The following is a 14604-nucleotide window of genomic DNA, read 5'->3' on the forward strand; positions in this document are numbered from 1 at the left end:
ACATTGTGTAATAAGTGTTCAATTCAACAAGACGACTTAAATATTCTACATACACACACACACCTAACACTGGAGCACTCAGATTCATAAAACAAGTTGTTAGACACCTACAAAGAGACTTAGATGACCACACAATAGTAATGAGAGACTTTAATACTCCACTGACAGTCTTAGATGATCATTAAAGCAGAAAACTAACAAAGATATTCAGGATCTAACCTCAACACTTGACTAAATGGACTTAACAGACATCTACAAAGCACTCTCTTTAACAACAACAGAATATACATTCTTCTCATCTGCACATGGCACATATGCTAAATTGACCACATGCTCAGCTTTAAGACAATCTAAACAAATTTTAAAACAAACAAATCATACCAACCACACTCCCAGACCACAGTGCAATAAAAGTAGAAATCAATACTAAGAAGATCTCTCAGACTATACAATCACATGAAAATTAAACAACCTAATACAGAATGAAAATTTCAGGTAAACAGATTAAGGCAGAAATCAAGAAATTATTCGAAACTAATGAAAACAAAAGTACAACATACCAGAATCTATGGGAAATATCTAAGGCAGTGTTAACAGGAAACTTTGTAGCACCAACACCTACATAAAAAAGTAAGATACCAAATTAACAACCTAACTTCACACATAGAGGAAATAGAATAACAAGAGCCAACCAAATCCAAGGCTAGCAGAAGAAAATAAGTAATAAAAATCGAGCTAAAATGAATGAAATTGAGACATGAAAAACCATATGAAAGAGTAATGAAACCAAAAGTTGGTTCTATGAAAGAATAAATAAGATTGATAGGCCACCAGCTAGATTAATAAGGAAAAAAAGAGAGAAGATTCAAATAAGCACAATCAGAAATGACAAAGGGGACATTACCTCTGATCCTACAGAACTACAAAAAAAAAAACAAAAAACAAAAAAACTCCTCAGAGACTATTATGAACATCTCTATGCACACAAACTAGAAAACGTAGAAGAAGGAGATAAATTCCTGGAAACATACACTTCCCAAGATTGAACCAGAAAGAAATTAAAACCCTGAACAAACCAATAACAAATTTGAAAATTTAATCAGTAAGAAAGTCTACCAACCAGAAAAATCCCTGGACCAGAAGAATGCACAGTCAAATTCTACCAGACATAAAAGGCAGAGCCGAAACCAATCCTACTGAAACTATTCCAAAAAATTGAGGAAGAGGGACTCCTTCCTAATTCATTCTATGAGCCAGAATAATGCTAATATCAAAACCTGGCAAAGACATAATGACAATGAAAACTACAGGTCAATATCCTTGATGAGCATAGATGAAAGAATCCTCAACAAAAGGTTGAGTGTGGTGGCTCATCCTGTAATCTCAGCACTTTGAGGGGCCGACACAAGAGGATCCCTTGAGACTAAGAACTCTTGCCATCAGCTGCCTGCCTGAGTGTCAAATATTCAGCAAAGAAAGAATCTCTTAAAGCCCCATAGAAAAAGACTATGCAAGGTACCCTTGGGCACTATATTAGTCTGTTCTCACCTTGCTCATAAAGGCATACCCGAGACTGGGTAATTTATAAAGGAAATGGGTTTAATTGACTCAGTTCCTCAGGGCTGGGGAGGCCTGGGGAAACTAACAATCATAGCACAAGGGGAAGCAAACACTCTTCTTCACTTGGTGGCAGGAGAGAGAAGTGCCAAGCAGGGGGAAAAGCCCCTTATTAAAAAGTTAAAAAAAGAAAAAAAAAGAAAAAAAAAGGATTGCTTCTCGGCATTTTGGCTAAGATCAAGTGTAAAAAAAAAAAAGGAGATTTAGGTGTAGTAATGGTGGCTTTGCATGGTTAACACAGACATGAGTGTTATGAGATAATTTTCAAGAAAGGTAAAATTATGACTGTCATACAGATATAAATATGAATGCATGCTAGACATTTTATTTAACTAATAATGAGGAAACCAGGAAAATTTTATAATAGCTTCAAAAGAGTGTCTAAAGAACAGTTATAATTATAGGAGAAGGACATTAAATTGAATTCATAAATGGAGGTAAAACTAACTTCTTCTACATTGGGGGAGAGAAGTCAGTTTAGCCACTCCCTGACAAGGCAGAGTTTGTATGTCTGAAGAGAAGAACTTTTTTGTTTTGCCATCAGTAACTTACAAGTCATACATTTGTAAAACAGCTTCAGTGAACGCCAGTTACATAAAGCTAAGTATTGTGCGAGAAAAAAATACATAACTTTTCATCAAAACAATCATTTTCCCAATAGTAACACTAGTGTTTTATTCATGTTCATTTAAATGATTAATATTGTCATATTTAACACAATAGTTGACTCTCTTTTTGTGTGTGAGAGATGAACATTGCAATGTTATCTTTTCTACCTGTTTGTTATTATGTCTCCTTTCAAACTATTGAGATGTCCATGTTAGTGTTTTTCTATTACATTTTAATGTTCCACTCATGGTGCATCATGTACAACCTAATTTTATTCTCCTTTCTCATAAACCTATTCACACTTGAAGTTTCCTCACACATGTGAAGACTTTGTAGTGCTTCGGTAGCAGAGTGAAAGAAGCAGAGAGAGCCCTCCTTGCTTGACAAGTGATGCACTCCAAGAACAGATATGAGACCCATTATTCTATGATTGCTATGTGATTTGTAACTCTGGGCATTTTGTGTGGTGGTATTTTTGTTTTTAAATGGCAATATACTCTCTTACTTCATTGCAGAGCTTCTATTTGAGGAATGCTCTTGTTTATCATTATTTGAAAGCCCTTTTTATAGATGATAACATTTTAATTTAGTTTCAGGGAAAGGCTTTTGTTTAAGCAATTATGGTCATTTCTGAATTTTTATTTAAGTCAGCATGAACTAAGAATATCAGTTTTACTAATTTGTTTTTGAAATTTATGGCAGAACTCAAGGAAACGACAGGGTGATGTGTAGGAGAGGGTTCTACCTTCTAGTCATTATACATCTAATACACTTTTCCTGAATTTGTTGTCTTGTTCTAGAGCTACTTTTGTTTATTTCTTTACTTGTTTTAATAATTCAAAATCCATTCTGTTATTATTGATTCATTTTTGTTTTCTTTCCTGTGTGGCATTTGAACTCTTTGGCACAGAGCTCATGAGTTTCTATGGTCATTTAGATAATGAAGAGATTGAGAGCATGGATTTTGCTTCACATATCTGCCACAAAGTAGTTGCTTAAATTCATAAAGGGCTAGTTTCTTCTTACGTAAAATTGTAGATAAAACAGAAATGTGATAATCTCTGTAAATTTTTTCCTAACATGATCATAAAATCCCAAAATATGAAATAATTATTAGTTTTTATTATATTATCACCCCTTGTTTACCCTTTACCTTGCTATAGAGCACTTCTGTATCTTTGAGTATAAAATTAGAGCACTAGTACTACTGGAGAAATAGTAATAATGATGATAATAATAGCTAATTATTGGGAATTTACTATATACAATCCATATTAATTATTAAACCTATTTTATAAATGAGGTATACTAGTGACAGAAAGAGTTTTCATCATGATTGTCAGCTTCAGCTTTTTTGTTCTTTCTTTTATTTATTCATCTAATATTTATTTAGTATTTGTTCCTCATTCTACTCAACGTGTGGACATAACATCCTCAACAAGACAGATGAAGTCTCAGCTCTCACCTAAACTCTAATAGAAAAAGATGCATCATAAACAATCAAAGTAATCATCAGGGAAGGAAATAAGGCAGGTATTGTAGTACAGTGAATTATTTGTTGAGGGACACTTTTAGTTTAGGTGCTAGAAGAAAATTATCTAAAGACGTGGTCTTTGAACTGAGACCTAAGTAACAAAAAAGAGCTAACCACGTGAAGATTTGGGAAAAGACTGAAGAACTGCATAGGTATAGAAGTAGTAATAAGCTTGGCAAGGTCAGGGTGATGTCCTAATACCCTTCTTTCTGGAAAGTGATGTCCTAATACCCTACACAAAAATGTGTATCCAGGAAAAGACAAACAGAAGATCACATACAGTCTTGAAGGGCTCAGTAGGGAGTTTGGTTATTTCTTCTGTGTAAAGTGGAAAGTTCCTGGTAGATTATTTATTAGGGAAGTGGCAAGATTCAGCGAAATTTTATGGTTTTATGTTGTACATGGTGAGGTCAGTGCATTCAAGAGATTGTAAGGGAATACAAACAGAAACAAAGAACAGGTCAGAGCCTGTTGCAGTAGTCCAGGTAGATAGTTTAAACTCAATAAAAAGACGGAATAACATCCCTCCACCATGAAAGACATTCACGACTTAGTTCCTGAAGCAAGTGAATATTTTGTGTTAAAATGCAAAGGGGAATTAAGGTGGCAGATAGAATTAAGGTTGCTAATTGTCTGATTTTAAGATTAGATTATCCTGGATTATCCAGGATTGTTAAAGCATCCTTAAATGGGGAAGAGGGAGGTAGAAAAGCCACAACCAGAGAGATGACTCTTTCTTTCTTGTCTTTTTTATTTGAGACGGAGTCTCGCTCTGTCGCCCAGGCTGGAGTGTGGTGGTGCGATCTCGGCTCACTGCAAGCTCCGTCTCCCGGGTTCACACCATTCTCCTGCCTCAGCCGAGAGATGGCTCTTTCATAAGAAAAACCCAACTGGCAATTGCTGGCTGTTACAATGCAAGGGAACCTCTAGAGGTTGGGAGAATCAAGAAAATGGACTCTCCTTTAGAGTTTCCGGAAAAGAACCCAGCTGTGGACACCAACAGTAAAACCCAGTTCAGATTTCTGACTACCAGAGCCATAATAAGATAATAAGTTTATGTTGTTTTATGTCACTAAGTGTGTAGCAATTTGTTGCAGTAGCTATGCAAAACTCATACAGATAGCTTGAAGTAGAGTGGGGCAAAGCCATAAAGAGGAGAGATGAGTGTAGGGAAGTACTTTGGGGCCAGGTTCTATGAAACATGCTGGTGGATTAGATAGGGTGGGATGGAAGCAAAAAATAAATTTAAAAATGTATTAGAAAAGTTGAGTGTCGTTAGCTGAGAGGTAAGACTGGGAGAAAAACAACTTTAGATGAGGGATATGGGGCAGTGAGATTTCTGTTTCAGGCATGTTGTATTTTGTCTCATTGACATCCTATAGACAGCAAGAATCTTCTATTAATAAGGAAACCTTTGAGAAAACTCTGAAATTCCCATAAAATTACTGAGCTTGAAAAAAAATTCAGATGTTTAGCATGATATAGACCTGGGATTGACAAACTTTTGTGTAAAGGGCCGGAGAGTAAATATTCTAGGCTTTGTGGACCACGCAGTGTCTGTAATAACTACTCAACACTGTTGTTGACATTTGAAAGTCCTCAGAGACTATATAAAAACAAATGGGCAGATTGTCTTCCAAATAAGACTAAAAATTCAGCCTGTGAGTTTGATTTGGCCAATGAGGTATAGTTCATCAACCTCTGATGTAGACTCTCAGACCACTTATTTCAAAATTTGCATTAAAAATGTGTATTCCAACACTAATATCATAAAAGGAGGAAAAATTGTGCTAGTCATTGAAAAGTAAACCAATGTATTATGATTTATTAGCTTAGCTAACATTTGTTGTACACTTACTATGCTAAGAATTTTTCTTGTGCTATGTGACTTTAGCTTCTCAACCCCAATGAGTTACTTATTACTATTACTTCTTATTTTACAAATGAAGTAACTGAAGTTTAAGAAATGATCAAATAATCAGGGTTTAGGAAAGATGTATACTCCTTGTTAATCCCTTATCAATTATTATATGACCTACTTTATATCTGGCAGATCTATAATTTCAATCCAAATCTAGGCTGAATTGCTTCATCATTTCGCTGGAGTTTGCACAAATATTGTGAGGCCACTTGGTCTGTTATCTCTAACAATTATGTGAATATTTATAAGAATGTAAAAGATAAAAGTTTTGGAATGCTCATAGATGACTCTGATAAAATCTAATAAGATCTCTTTTTAAAATAATTAATTCTGAACTTGCATAAATCCCACATCTGATTGAAGTATGTTTTTAGATAGAACTAATCAGAACATAGTTACTTTCATTTTATATAAAGGAGGAGAACACATTTTCTTTCACTCTGAATAAAAGACATGGAGGTCTAAGAAAGGTATTAAAATCCTAGACACTGATTAACTGTTAGAAAGAAAGGGAACATATCTCAGCCTTTATTCCCATTTAGTAGCCTCAAATTTTCTTCTCCATCTATTTCAAGAGCTACTCTAATTTAAAACATTTCTCTGCTTACCTCTTGTTAAAAAAAAATATGTATTTTTTGACTAAGTGTTTCAAATCCCTCTCTGACAAATCAGTCTGTGACCCAAACACACTTTTATCATTCTTCATTTAAATAACAAAACATAATTAAAAGGGCTGATATTAGAGTCAAGGACAATATTAATCCAACTCTGTTAAAATATACTTACCTGTAAATATAACAGTAGAGTTGATTCTTCTCTCCTCAGTTCTTAGGATACAATTGAAAGAACAATGCATTGAAACACACAGCATTTTTTTTTTTTTCTTTTTGAGATAGTGTCTCATTCTGTTGCCTAGGCTGGAGTGCAGTGACATGATTATGTCTCACTGCAGCCTCTACCTCCTGGGCTCAAAGGATCCTCCCACCTCAGCCCCCGATTAGCTGGGAGGCTCAGCTGTTTTATTTTGTTTTGTTTTTTACTTTTTGTAGAGATACGATCTCACTATATTGCCCAGGCTAATCTCAAACTTCTGGCCTCAAGGGATCCTCCTGCCTTGGTCTTCCAAAGTGCTGAGATTACAGGTGTGTGCCACTACTCCCAGTCTACACAGCATTTTTAGGTGAGAAAGATTGTGACTGCTAATATTAAGTAAAGTAGCGGCAAGAGAGAATGCTGCCTCTCTTGCTGGTGAAGGGCTATTGAAGATTATAGAAATCTTCTGATTTATGATTTTACCTGTAATATTCAACACAAAATCCACTTTCACATGAATTTTGTATTAGGAAAAAATACGTGAAAATCTGAAGTTCAGTATATAGTGATTAGCAATGTCAGAACAATTACATAGTTGCCTTTCTTGGGGACTTTCTATTTGAAAACCCTTAAACCCGAAGACTTAACATGTTGTTTATTTTATTGAACATAGAAAATCCTGCATCTATTTCTCTTGGCAGAACAAATTTCATTGTATTTGATAAATATAATAAGTTTCAGAAATTTTTTTTGCACAAAGTGATTTCCTTCTGTTAATGCCTAAGTTTTATCTCTGGAAGTTTTTGAGATAACTAGTTTATTAGAGGAAAGCACTTTTGATAGCTTCATACAATATTAGTATTTTTTCTTTAAACAAATTGCTATTTTTAAATGGACATTTGCTTTGAAGGCAAATGTGACTTTTGTCTATGATGTAATGATAGTAAAACACTTTAAATCATTTTTCCCATTACAGTGTAAAATTGATTGTCTAAGTGTTATATAAAAACAAGGATATAAAAGTAGGAAAACTCAAAGGTACAGATAGATCAGAATTCTCCATTTGTAGTTAATTTAAAGGTTAAGAACAAAACAGAAAGCCAGCCTATATTCATTCCTAGCACTCTAAGACTGGAAAGCCTAGGAGGACAAAGCATAATGAAGATAGTACATGGAAGAGAATGGGCTTGAGGGGTACGTTAGATTTTAGTTCTAAAAAAAAACTAGGTCAGGGTCATTGTGAGAGTAACTAAGTGAGAAATATAAATCAGACAAAGTGTATTTGCCTGGAAATAGCTAATATGGAAAGAGCAAAAACACTTGATAAGCAGAGGAGGCAAAAACATTGTTCTCGCTCACAGTAATGGCTCAGCAGCTTTCTAGCACACTAAAACTAGCTGTAATCACACATTTTCGTTTGCTACTCTCTATCACCCTGATGGCCAATTTATCCACAGTAGCATATTTACAGGCCTGTTTACGGAATTGAAATTCTTCACCAGAACTGATGCTACATTGCCTGGGAGCACTATAGGATTTAATTGAACCAGCATGAAAGAACTGATGAATGGCTTTGCTCGCAATGAAGGAAGTGGCGCAGGGCAGAATTTCAATGGAAGATTTTAGCCAATACTTAGTGGCCGGGATACAAAATTGCTGACTATTGAAATGTTATCCTCTCTCTTTCTCTCAAGCTTACATGTGCCTAATTATTATTTCCTTTGTCACATCCCCTTGTTTTTCTTTCCATAATGTTTACTGTGCCATCCACCATCCGCTCAAGTAGATGTACCATGGCCAAATCAGATATGATTGCAAACGTCAGCCTTTTTTCTTTATCGTGTCTCACTAAAATACCCCAGAGGGATGGCATTTTCAGCTCCCTGCCACTCATGGAGTTATTGAGATGGAACATTGTAAATCAGCTGTAACCAAATTATGTATACCTCAGTACTGCACAAAGGTACACAATGCATTTGTGTCCTGTTGCAATCTTTTATATGCTGATTTCCTTTAGCTGTTTGTTTGTTTAAATTCTTTATTTTTTCTCCTCCCTTATGTGGTTTTCCGTATTAAATATTTTCTAATTCCTTAGATTTTCCCCTTGTTACTCATCCTCACGGTCACAGTCTCCCTCTATTATCCTGATGTTTTTACTTTTGTTTTGTTTGTCTGTGGCGATTGCAACAAATCCCAAAAAAATCATCTTTGTACAAAGCATTTCTTTACGTTGACAATTTTTCAAACATTTGTTTCTAGTCTTGGGATTTCAAAGTTTTATCAACTTTCTGTTTTTTCATTTTGTTTTGTCTCTTTTTCTTATTTGATGGGATTGTTTTGGTTTGTTACTATGTAGTAAAAGCAACCCGGGAGTTTTATTTGTGTGTATGTGTGTGTGTGTGTGTGTGTGTGTGTATTTCTTTAATGTTTTAATACTGCTGCTTCTAACCTTTCCTTGTTAGAGATTACTGAATGTTAAAAAGTGATTAGTGGAAATTATATATCTCACTTAATTTGGTGAGCTACATAACTAATTCATATTTGTTTTCTCTGTCATCTTACCAAAAGCAGAAATAATTTGTCATTCGTATGTTTTTGTTTTCCACTGGATATTGTTTTTTTTTCACTGTTTTTCTGCTTTGATCTTCTTTCTTTCTTTCCTAGTCTCCATACTTCAGATATAAAATTTTGATTTTTCTTTGATTTAATGCTTCTAGCCCTTAGTCTTTTGAAAAATTTTCACTCCATTCCACCTTGTTAACCTGCTGCTTTGGACATGTTTTCAAATTTGTCCTCATTAAGTACTGATCTCTCTCTCTTTCTCAATATCTTCTCTTATCTGAATTTTTTTTGTCAGTTATGGTTTGGGTCAATCCCTTGACCTTTATATTTGTCTACCACCAGTTATTTCTTCTGGTTTCTCTAATATTTCATTTATCTGCCTACATTAGACTTCACAAATTACTACCCTAACTTTTATTGAGCAATGCTTATGCCCCAGTCATTCACATCTCCCTTTTTGTGTTCAGCACACAGATATTCAATCAAAACGTATTTGCCACTGGAAATATCCTCTGGCCTTTTATATGGCTCAACAGATCCATATGGCCATTTCCTCTTCCACAGTTGTAAAGACATTTGCCTAATTTCTGGCCAACTATGGAAGTAGTGGTAAGGATAATGTAGAATTTCTTTTCTTTTTGTCTTGGAAATTATCAGACTACTTTTGAAGATTGTATTATCTAGTAATCAGAAACTTATTTTGTACATAACTGGGGGAGCGTGTTGCTTATAAGTTATCTGATTTCTTCATTGCACAATTGCTTTTCCACCTTTTTCCAACTTCCTTTACTTCTTCCTTTTTGTTCTAGGAAGGAATCAGAATAAGAAGGATGAAAAGCCTCAGGGAGAGACACTTCTTTAAATCTCTACTTGAACAAGACTAAGTGTTCTTATTTTTCTTTAATAGAAATGCATCCTGGAAAAAAAAAAAAAGAAAGTGAAGTATGTTTTAACTAAACAAGGAAATATTAAAGATCACATAGGCAATATGTGAGCAAAATATGTAAGAGTTCTAACATGGAAGAAAGTGAGGAAAAAAAGTCATGCTGATTGAATATGGACAATACTTTCTCTTTATTATTTTGTCCTACTCAAATTTGCTTGCTTTTCCTGTAATTAATTTAGTTTTAATTTTTGAATTTAATTCCTAGTAAAATTAAGTCAGTGCATATGCTTCCTTCTGAATCTACTGCTATTAAGAAAATTTTATGTAATACCTAAAGTATCCAGCCATGAAAATAGAATAGTCAGCACCACAATAACAAAAGTAACAGACTCGCCTTGCCTTAACTTCCAAGTCCCACATCAGTGTATGTGTGTGTGTGGGGGTGTGTTGTGTGTGTGTATACAAAGGGTCACCAAAGAACAGGCAAAGATAAGCCAAAGAAAAATTCTTTGAAAGAAAGACGAACTTTCATGGAAATTTTGGGAATTAAAGAGAAATACAAAGCACCAAATTCAAGGAGATTTTGAAGGAGAGAGCAAGGACAGCTAGGTGAAGTAAACAAAGCAAATTTCAGTTAAATGGAATGAATGAGTTTAGGGGAAAAACAGTACATATAGCCAAGAAATATTCCCTAAGGTGTGATGATAGAGCCAGGTCACCTCTAATTAAGCGGCGTTACTATAGGTGAGAGGAAACTATTAAAGACACTGCTAGTTTGGACATTTTATATGCCATTGAATAATTCAATTCAATAAACATTCCTTGAGTATCTGTCAGAAACTCTGCTAGACTAGGGTGCAAGTTTAAATGAAGCACGTTTTCTATGCTTGAGGATTTTATAGCTTACTGTGTGGAGATAAGACATGTATACAGATAGTTAAGACATTGCATATTTTGACAAATTCTATGTTGCTGATAAAGTATAGCAGATTGATATTTTTTGCTAAGATGGAGAATGAAACTTAAAATGTGAAATTGAATGTCAGTTTCCCTTCAAGGATGGGTTACATATTGATATTGGAGAAGAAGGGAAGAGTATTCCAACAGGTTTATATAGGTCACAAAACAAGTCTCAACAAATTTGAAAAAGTAGAAATTATATCAAATAACTGGCCCTTCAATGATGGGTTACATATTGATATTGGAGATTAAAGGAAGAGTATTCCAAGTTAAAGGTATATAGTCACAACATAAGTGGTGAAGACCTAAGTGGAAGAATAACAGTACTTAATTGTGAAAATGTAAGTGAAGAGTTTGTTGCAATTATGCAGACATGATAGGAGAAGGTGATTCAGACTAGATTATGATATGTTATATATTTTATTTTCTTCTGTTGGCCATAAAAATCCAGGAAGCATTTTTGATCCATCATCTGACTATAATCATGGTTATGCCTTAAGAAATTAACTTAGTAACAGAGGAGAAGACAAGTTATATGTAGAAGAAGATTAACAATAGGTTGATACAATCACCCAAACAAGAGGTAAGAAGAACATATTAATATTAAATAATAATATTAATAATATTAAAAATTGAAAGAAAGAGTTTTAGAGAATGTAGAACTGATAATTAAACATGTAGAGGGAGTAAGAGGAAGAGAAAGTAACTCAATGTTTCTAAGATTGGCTGAAAAGATGTAGTTTTCACTATTAGAAATACATACATAAAGGAGAAAGAATATGTGACTGGGATACAGTATATAATGAGATATTTTAATACATCTATAATTAATGTCAGATATTCACAAGGTCTTATTTAAATAAAATTATCTACTTGAAACCACTTAATTACTGTAATTTTTTGTTTTGAATTTGATACCATATAAAGACCAATAAACATATGATGCACTTGGCAAAAATCTGGCCAATTTAACAGGTTAATATAGGTCACAAAGCAAGTCTCAACAGAAAACTCGAAATTTTATCAAATAATTTTCTGACCGCAATGGACTAGAAATCAATAACAAGAAGAAATTCAGAAAATACCCAAGCACTTGGAAATTAAACAACATACTCCTGAATGACCAATGGCCAATGAAGAAACTAAGAAGGAAATTTTTTAAAAAATGTTGAAACAAATGAAAATGGAAACACAAATGACTGGTGGTCTATCTATTTTGTTGGTCTTTTCAAAAAACCAGCTCCTGGATTCATTAATTTTTGAAGGGTTTTTGTGTCTCTATCTCCTTCAGTTCTGCTCTGATCATAGTTATTTGTTGTCTTCTGCTATCTTTTGAATTTGTTTGCTCTTGCTTCTCTAATTCTCTTAATTGTGATGTTAAGGTGTCAATTGTAGATCTTTCCTGAATTCTCTTGTGGGCATTTAGCGATATAAATTTCCCTCTACACATTGCTTTAAATGTGTCCCAGAGATTCTGGTATGTTGTGTCTTTGTTCTCATTGATTTCAAAGAATATCTTTATTTCTGACCTCATTTTGTTATGTACCCAGTAGTCATTCAGGAGCAGATTGTTCAGTTTCCGTGTAGTTGTGTGGTTTTGAGCGAGTCTCTTAATCTTGAGGTCTAATTTGATTGCACTGTGGTCTGAGAGACAATTTGTTCTTTTTCATTTGCTGAGGAGTGTTTTACTTCCAATTATGTGGTCAATTTTAGAATAAGTGCAATGTGGTGCTGAGAAGAATGTATATTCTGTTGATTTTGGGTGGAGAGTTCTGTAGATACCTAGTAGGTCTGCTTGGTCCAAAGCTGAGTTCAAGTCCTAGATATCCTTGTTCATTTTCTGTCTTGTTGATCTGTCTAATATTGACAGTGGAGTTTTAAAGTCTCCCAGTATTATTGTGTGAGAGTCTAAGTTTCTTTGTAGGTCTCTAAGAACTCGCTTTATGATTCCAGGTGCCCATCAATGATAGAGTGGATAAAGAAAATGTGATACACATGGGATACTATGCAGCTATCAAAAAAGGATGAGTTCATGTCTTCCACTGGGTCATGAATGAACCTGGAAACCATCATTCTCACCAAACTAACACAAGAATGGAAAACCAAACACCATATGTTCTCACTCATAAGTGGAAGTTGAACAATGAGAACACATGGACATAAGGAGGGGAACATCACACACTGGGGCTTGTCAGGGGGTGGGGTCTTGGGGGAGGGATAGCATTAGGAGAAATAACTAATGTAGATGATGGGTTGATGGGTGCAGCAAACCACCGTGGCACATATATACCTATGTAACAAACCATGTTCTGCACATGTACTCCAGAACTTAAAGTATAATAATAAAAAAAAGTCTCCCATCCTAGAAAGGCCCAGAGTCTAATGGCTTTATCAATGAAGTCTATCAGATATTTGAGAAGAAATAATACCAATTCAACAACTGAGGAGGAGGGAATATTTCAAACTCATTCTATGACACCAGCATTACCCTGTTACCAAAACTGACAAGGACACAATCAAAAAAGAAAACTATATTCCAATATCACTGATGAACATAGATGCAAAAATACATAGATACAGTACTGTTCATGATAACCAAGCATACTAGCAACACAATACTAGCAAACTGAATTCAACAACACATTAAAATGATCATTCATTATGATCAAATGGGATTCATCCTAGAGATGCAAGGAAGATTTAATGCATGCAAATCAATAAACATGATGCATCACATTCACAGAACTAGGAACAAACACCATATGATTATTTCAATGGATTCTTAAAATGCATTTGATAATATTTAACATTTCTTTATGATGAAAACTTTATCAAACCAACTGGGTATAGAAGGAAATATCTCAAAATAATAAAGGTCATATATTTCAAACCCACAGCTAACATCATATTGAACAAGGACAAATTGAAATCCTTTACCCTTTTCTGGAACAAATATATCCACTATTACAGTTTGTATTCATCATATTACTAGAAGTCCTGGCCAGATCAATTAGGCAAGGGAAATTAATATAAGGGACATCCAAATTGGAAAGAAAAAGGTCAAATTAGGTTTGTTCACAGATGACATGATCTTATATGTAGAAGCTCAACCAAGAAACAAAACTGTTTTAATAAACATATTCAGTAAAGTCACCAGGTACAAAATCAACATGCAAAAATCAGTAGAATTTATGTATCTCAACAGCAAACAATCTGTAAAATAATTCAAGAATATAATCCCATTTACAATAGCAACAAAGAACATAAAATACCTAGAAATCAATTTAACCAAAAAATTAAAAGACCTATACAGGGAAAACTATGAAACCATGATGAAAGAAATTGAAGAGAACACACAAAAAATATAAATATAATACATAGTCATTTATTGGAGGAATTAATATTGTTAAAATGGCAATACTACTCAAAGTGATCTAAGATTCAATGCAATTTCTATCAAATGCCAGACATTTTTCACAAAAATAGAAAAACAAAAATTAAAATAATTATATGGGACCATAAAAAAATCCCCAAATAGACAAAGCAATCCTGAGCAAAAAGAATAAAGCTGGAGATATCACATGATCTGATCTGAAAATATACTACAAAACTATATTACTCAAAGCAGCATGGTGCTGGCATGAAAACAGCCACATAGATTAATGAAACACAGAACCCAGAAACAAATCCATGGATTTATAG

This window comes from Piliocolobus tephrosceles, chromosome 6 (assembly GCF_002776525.5).
Source record: "Piliocolobus tephrosceles isolate RC106 chromosome 6, ASM277652v3, whole genome shotgun sequence".
Taxonomy (NCBI): Eukaryota; Metazoa; Chordata; class Mammalia; order Primates; family Cercopithecidae; genus Piliocolobus; species Piliocolobus tephrosceles.